Raw genomic sequence first — 8119 nt, 5'->3', positions numbered from 1 at the left:
CCACATTAAGGAAAAAATCCACATTTAACCCCGTACATTGTAGAGGCGCTGCGGTTGATACGTTTGGGAAAATGGTTATGCAGGATTTGGAGAAATTATGCAATATGAACATGTCAAAGAAAGGGAGAGGGAATGGTACTGGCAATTTTTCCAAAAAGGAAAGAGAGGCGTTAAAAAACCTCCAAGAAAGGGTGTCCATCACCATCAAACCAGCCGACAAGGGAGGTGGGGTGGTGGTGATGGACACTGAGAAATATGAAGATAAGATTCTCACCATGTTGCAAGATAAAAGTACTTATCAATCTTTGAAAAAGAACCCTATAGAAAAAATAAAATCAGATTTTAAGGATATGATTGACAGATACCAAGTTAAAGGAGCAATTACAGAGCAGGAGAGAGATTTCCTGTTAGTTGATGATCCCACCCTTTCAGTAATTTACGGATTGCCTAAGATACATAAAAATAAGATTTTACTTACCGATAAATCTATTTCTCGTAGTCCGTAGTGGATGCTGGGGACTCCGTCAGGACCATGGGGATTAGCGGCTCCGCAGGAGACAGGGCACAAAAATAAAGCTTTAGGATCAGGTGGTGTGCACTGGCTCCTCCCCCTATGACCCTCCTCCAAGCCTCAGTTAGGATACTGTGCCCGGACGAGCGTACACAATAAGGAAGGATTTTGAATCCCGGGTAAGACTCATACCAGCCACACCAATCACACCGTACAACTTGTGATCTGAACCCAGTTAACAGTATGACAACGTAGGAGCCTCTGAACAGACGGCTCACAACAAGAACAACCCGATTTTTTTGTAACAATAACTATGTACAAGTATTGCAGACAATCCGCACTTGGGATGGGCGCCCAGCATCCACTACGGACTACGAGAAATAGATTTATCGGTAAGTAAAATCTTATTTTCTCTAACGTCCTAGTGGATGCTGGGGACTCCGTCAGGACCATGGGGATTATACCAAAGCTCCCAAACGGGCGGGAGAGTGCGGATGACTCTGCAGCACCGAATGAGAGAACTCCAGGTCCTCTTTAGCCAGGGTATCAAATTTGTAGAATTTTACAAACGTGTTCTCCCCCGACCACGTAGCTGCTCGGCAGAGTTGTAATGCCGAGACCCCTCGGGCAGCCGCCCAGGATGAGCCCACCTTCCTTGTGGAATGGGCCTTGACAGATTTAGGCTGTGGCAGGCCTGCCACAGAATGTGCAAGTTGAATTGTGCTACAAATCCAACGAGCAATCGTCTGCTTAGAAGCAGGAGCACCCAGCTTGTTGGGTGCATACAGTATAAACAGCGAGTCAGATTTTCTGACTCCAGCCGTCCTTGAAATATATATTTTCAATGCCCTGACAACGTCCAGCAACTTGGAATCCTCCAAATCGCTAGTAGCCGCAGGCACCACAATAGGCTGGTTCAGGTGAAAAGCTGACACCACCTTAGGCAGAAAATGAGGATGCGTCCGCAGTTCTGCCCTGTCCGAATGGAAAATCAGATATGGGCTTTTATACGATAAAGCCGCCAATTCTGACACTCTCCTGGCTGAAGCCAGGGCCAGTAGCATGGTTACTTTCCATGTAAGATATTTCAAATCCGCCGATTTGAGTGGCTCAAACCAATGGGATTTGAGAAAATCCAAAACTACATTAAGGTCCCACGGAGCCACTGGGGGCACAACCGGGGGCTGTATATGTAGTACTCCTTTTACAAAAGTCTGGACTTCAGGAACTGAAGCCAATTCTTTCTGGAAGAAAATCGACAGGGCCGAAATTTGAACCTTAATGGACCCCAACTTGAGGCCCATAGACAATCCTGTTTGCAGGAAATGTAGGAATCGACCCAATTGAAATTCCTCCGTGGGGGCCTTCCTGGCCTCACACCACGCAACATATTTTCTCCAAATGCGGTGATAATGTTGTGCAGTCACCTCCTTCCTGGCTTTAACCAGTGTAGGAATGACCTCTTCTGGAATGCCTTTTTCCCTTAGAATTCGGCGTTCAACCGCCACGCCGTCAAACGCAGCCGCGGTAAGTCTTGGAATAGACACGGTCCCTGCTGAATCAGGTCCCGTCTTAGAGGTAGAGGCCACGGATTTTCCGTGAGCATCTCCTGAAGTTCCGGGTACCAAGTTCTTCTTGGCCAATCCGGAGCCACGAGTATCGTTCTTACTCCCCTTTGCCGTATAATTCTCAGTACTTTGGGTATGAGAGGCAGAGGAGAAAACACATACACTGACTGGAACACCCACGGTGTTACCAGAGCGTCCACAGCTATTGCCTGAGGGTCTCTTGACCTGGCGCAATACCTGTCCAGTTTTTTGTTGAGGCGAGACGCCATCATATCCACCTTTGGTTTTTCCCAACGGTTCACAATCATGTGGAAGACTTCTGGATGAAGTCCCCACTCTCCCGGGTGTAGATCGTGTCTGCTGAGGAAGTCTGCTTCCCAGTTGTCCACTCCCGGAATGAACACTGCTGACAGTGCTATCACATGATCTTCCGCCCAGCGAAGAATCCTTGCAGCTTCTGCCATTGCTCTCCTGCTTCTTGTGCCGCCCTGTCTGTTTACGTGGGCGACTGCCGTGATGTTGTCCGACTGGATCAACACCGGCTGACCCTGAAGCAGGGGTTTTGCCAGGCTTAGAGCATTGTAAATCGCTCTTAGCTCCAGTATATTTATGTGAAGAGACATCTCCAGGCTTGACCATACTCCCTGGAAGTTTCTTCCCTGTGTGACCGCTCCCCAGCCTCTCAGACTGGCATCCGTGGTCACCAGGACCCAGTCCTGTATGCCGAATCTGCGGCCTTCTAACAGATGAGCACTCTGCAACCACCACAGAAGAGACACCCTTGTCCGTGGCGATAAGGTTATCCGCTGATGCATCTGCAGATGCGATCCGGACCATTTGTCCAGCAGATCCCACTGAAAAGTTCGTGCGTGGAATCTGCCGAATGGGATTGCTTCGTAAGAAGCCACCATCTTTCCCAGGACTCTTGTGCATTGATGCACAGACACTTTTCCTGGTTTTAGGAGGTTCCTGACAAGTTCGGATAACTCCTTGGCTTTCTCCTCCGGAAGAAACACCTTTTTCTGAACCGTGTCCAGAATCATTCCCAGGAACAGCAGACGTGTTGTCGGGGTCAACTGAGATTTTGGAAAATTCAGAATCCACCCGTGTTGTTGCAGCACTACTTGGGTTAGTGCTACTCCGTCCTCCAGCTGTTCTCTGGACCTTGCCCTTATCAGGAGATCGTCCAAGTAAGGGATAATTAATACGCCTCTTCTTCGCAGAAGAATCATCATTTCGGCCATTACCTTGGTAAAGACCTGAGGTGCCGTGGACAATCCAAACTGCTGCGTCTGAAACTGATAATGACAGTTTTGCACCACGAACCTGAGGTACCCTTGATGTGAAGGGCAAATTGGGACATGCAGGTAAGCATCTTTTATGTCCAGGGACACCATAAAGTCCCCTTCTTCCAGATTCGCTATCACTGCTCTGAGTGATTCCATCTTGAACTTGAATTTTTGTATGTACAGGTTCAAAGATTGCAGATTTAGAATAGGTCTTACCGAGCCGTCCGGCTTCGGTACCACAAATAGCGTGGAGTAATACCCCTTTTCCTGTTGTAGGAGGGGTACCTTGACTATCACCTGCTGAGAAAACAGCTTGTGAATGGCTTCCAATACCGTCGCCCTGTCTGAGGGAGACGTTGGCAAAGCAGACTTTAGGAACCGGCGAGGGGGAGACTTCTCGAATTCCAACCTGTAACCCTGAGATACTACCTGCAGGATCCAGGGGTCCACCTGTGAGCAAGCCCACTGCGCGCTGAAATTCTTGAGTCGACCCCCCACCGTTCCTGAGTCCGCTTGTAAAGCCCCAGCGTCATGCTGAGGGCTTTGCAGAACCCGCGGAGGGCTTCTGTTCCTGGGAAGGAGCTGCTTGCTGCCCTCTCTTACCCTTTCCTCTGCCTCGGGGCAGATATGACTGTCCTTTTGCCCGCTTCTTATAGGACCGAAAGGACTGCGGCTGAAAAGACGGTGTCTTTTTCTGTTGGGAGGGGGTCTGAGGTAAAAAGGTGGATTTCCCGGCAGTTGCCGTGGCCACCAAATCCGATAGACCGACGCCAAATAATTCCTCCCCTTTATACGGCAATACTTCCATATGCCGTTTGGAATCCGCATCACCTGACCACTGTCGTGTCCATAAACTTCTTCTGGCAGATATGGACATCGCACTTACTCTCGATGCCAGAGTGCAAATATCCCTCTGAGCATCTCGCATATAAAGAAAAGCATCCTTTAATTGCTCTAAAGTCTGTAAAATACTGTCCCTATCCAGGGTATCAATATTTTCAGTCAGGGAATCCGACCAGACCACCCCAGCACTGCACATCCAGGCTGAGGCGATGGCTGGTCGCAGTATAACACCAGTATGTGTGTATATACTTTTTAGGGTAGTTTCCAGCCTCCTATCAGCTGGATCCTTGAGGGCGGCCGTATCAGGAGACGGTAACGCCACTTGTTTTGATAAGCGTGTGAGCGCCTTATCCACCTTAGGGGGTGTTTCCCAGCGCGCCCTAACCTCTGGCGGGAAAGGGTATAATGCCAATAACTTTTTTGAAATTAGCACTTTTCTATCTGGGTTAACCCACGCTTCATCACATACATCATTCAATTCCTCTGATTCCGGAAAAACTACAGGTAGTTTTTTCACCCCCCACATAATACCCCTTTTTGTGGTACTTGTAGTATCAGAGATATGCAAAGCCTCCTTCATTGCCGTGATCATATAACGTGTGGCCCTACTGGAAAATACGTTTGTTTCTTCACCGTCGACACTAGATTCAGTGTCCGTGTCTGGGTCTGTGTCGACCGACTGAGGTAAAGGGCGTTTTACAGCCCCTGACGGTGTCTGAGACGCCTGGGCAGGTACTAACTGGTTTTCCGGCCGTCTCATGTCGTCAACTGATTTTTGTAATGTGCTGACATTATCACGTAATTCCATAAACAAAGCCATCCATTCCGGTGTCGACTCCCTGGGGGGTGACATCACCATTACCGGCAATTGCTCTGCCTCCACACCAACATCGTCCTCATACATGTCGACACACACGTACCGACACACAGCAGACACACAGGGAATGCTCTATGGAAGACAGGACCCCACTAGCCCTTTGGGGAGACAGAGGGAGAGTTTGCCAGCACACACCCAAGCGCTATAATATATATGGGAACAACCCTATATAAGTGTTGTATCCTTATAGCAGCTTAAATATAGTAATATCGCCAAAAAAAAGTGCCCCCCCTCTCTGTTTTACCCTGTTTCTGTAGTGCAGTGCAGGGGAGAGTCCTGGGAGCCTTCCTCACAGCGGAGCTGAGCAGGAAAATGGCGCTGTGTGCTGAGGAGAATAAGCCCCGCCCCCTATTTCGGCGGGCTCTTCTCCGGAGTTTGTGAGATCTGGCAGGGGTTAAATACATCCATATAGCCTCAAGGGCTATATGTGATGTATTTTTTAGCCATAAAAAAGGTATTATACATTGCTGCCCAGGGCGCCCCCCCAGCGCCCTGCACCCTCCGTGACCGCTGTGTGAAGTGTGCTGACAACAATGGCGCACAGCTGCAGTGCTGTGCGCTACCTCAGGAAGACTGAAAAGTCTTCTGCCGCCTGCTTCTGGACCTCTTCCATCTTCGGCATCTGCAAGGGGGGTCGGCGGCGCGGCTCCGGGACCGGACTCCATGGCTGGGCCTGTGTTCGATCCCTCTGGAGCTAATGGTGTCCAGTAGCCTAAGAAGCCAATCCATCCTGCACGCAGGTGAGTTGACTTCTCTCCCCTAAGTCCCTCGATGCAGTGAGCCTGTTGCCAGCAGGACTCACTGAAAATAAAAAACCTAAAAACTTTTTCTAAGCAGCTCTTTAGGAGAGCCACCTAGATTGCACCCTGCTCGGACGGGCACAAAAACCTAACTGAGGCTTGGAGGAGGGTCATAGGGGGAGGAGCCAGTGCACACCACCTGATCCTAAAGCTTTATTTTTGTGCCCTGTCTCCTGCGGAGCCGCTAATCCCCATGGTCCTGACGGAGTCCCCAGCATCCACTAGGACGTTAGAGAAAATACAGTAGATCCTCCATTACGCCCCATAGTGGCCGGGGTCGGTTCAGTTACCTCCAATCTTTCCCATCTGATAGACACGCATTTACAACCATTAGCGTGTAAGGGTAGAGCTTACTTAAAAGACACAACCGATATCATAAACAAATTGAAAGAGTTTGTGTGGCAGCAGGGCGACATCTTAGTAACTGCAGATGTCGGGTCATTGTACTCAATTATAGAACACGAAAGGGGCATTCAAGCAGTGGGCAATGTCCTGTCACGGGAAGGGGTGGAGAAAAATTTGGAGGATTTCATCTTAGAGGGGATAAGGTTTATCCTGACCAACAACCATTTTTTCTTCAAGGACACCCACTACATACAGCGCCTCGGTACGGCGATAGGTACGAGATTCGCCCCCAGTTTCGCCAACATATTCATGGACTCGTGGGAGGAGCACCATGTGTGGGGTGAGCTGGGGGCGGGTCTCGTACTCTATCATAGGTACATAGACGACATCATATTTGTGTGGAGAGGGGGGGAAAAATAAGAATTTACTTACCGATAATTCTATTTCTCGTAGTCCGTAGTGGATGCTGGGGACTCCGTAAGGACCATGGGGAATAGCGGCTCCGCAGGAGACTGGGCACAAAAGTAAAAGCTTTAGGACTACCTGGTGTGCACTGGCTCCTCCCCCCATGACCCTCCTCCAAGCCTCAGTTAGGATACTGTGCCCGGACGAGCGTACACAATAAGGAAGGATTTTGAATCCCGGGTAAGACTCATACCAGCCACACCAATCACACCGTACAACCTGTGATCTGAACCCAGTTAACAGCATGATAACAGAGGAGCCTCTGAAAAGATGGCTCACAACAATAATAACCCGATTTTTTTGGTAACAATAACTATGTACCAGTATTGCAGACAATCCGCACTTGGGATGGGCGCCCAGCATCCACTACGGACTATGAGAAATAGAATTATCGGTAAGTAAATTCTTATTTTCTCTAACGTCCTAAGTGGATGCTGGGGACTCCGTAAGGACCATGGGGATTATACCAAAGCTCCCAAACGGGCAGGAGAGTGCGGATGACTCTGCAGCACCAAATGAGAGAACTCCAGGTCCTCCTCAGCCAGGGTATCAAATTTGTAGAATTTTACAAACGTATTTGCTCCTGACCAAGTAGCTGCTCGGCAAAGTTGTAAAGCCGAGACCCCTCGGGCAGCCGCCCAAGATGAGCCCACCTTCCTTGTGGAATGGGCTTTTACAGATTTTGACTGTGGCAGGCCTGCCACAGAATGTGCAAGCTGAATTGTACTACAAATCCAACGAGCAATAGTCTGCTTAGAAGCAGGAGCACCCAGCTTGTTGGGTGCATACAGAATAAACAACGAGTCAGATTTTCTGACTCCAGCCGTCCTGGAAACCTATATTTCCAGGGCTCTGACAACGTCCAGCAACTTGGAGTCCTCCAAGTCCCCAGTAGCCGCAGGCACCACAATAGGTTGATTCAGGTGAAACGCTGAAAACCACCTTAGGGAGAAACTGAGGACAAGTCCTCAATTCCGCCCTGTCCGAATGGAAAATCAGATGAGGGCTTTTACAGGATAAAGCCGCCAATTCTGACACGCACCTGGCCCAGGCCAGGGCCAACAGCATGACCACTTTCCATGTGAGATATTTTAACTCCACATATTTAAGTGGTTCAAACCAATGTGACTTTTGGAACCCAAAAACTACATTTAGATCCCAAGGTGCCACTGGAGGCACAAAAGGAGGCTGTATATACAGTACCCCTTTCACAAACGTCTGAACTTCAGGGACTGAAGCTAGTTCTTTTTGGAAGAAAATTGACAGGGCCGAAATTTGAACCTTAATGGACCTCCATTTCAGGCCCATAGACACTCCTGTTTGCAGGAAATGTAGGAATCGACCTAGATGAAAATTCCTCCGTCGGGGCCTTACTGGCCTCGCACCACGCAACATATTTTCGCCAAATGCGGTGATAATGT

The sequence above is a fragment of the Pseudophryne corroboree genome, chromosome 11 (assembly GCF_028390025.1).
Source record: "Pseudophryne corroboree isolate aPseCor3 chromosome 11, aPseCor3.hap2, whole genome shotgun sequence".
NCBI classification, from domain to species: Eukaryota; Metazoa; Chordata; class Amphibia; order Anura; family Myobatrachidae; genus Pseudophryne; species Pseudophryne corroboree.
This window is presented reverse-complemented; position numbering follows the sequence as displayed.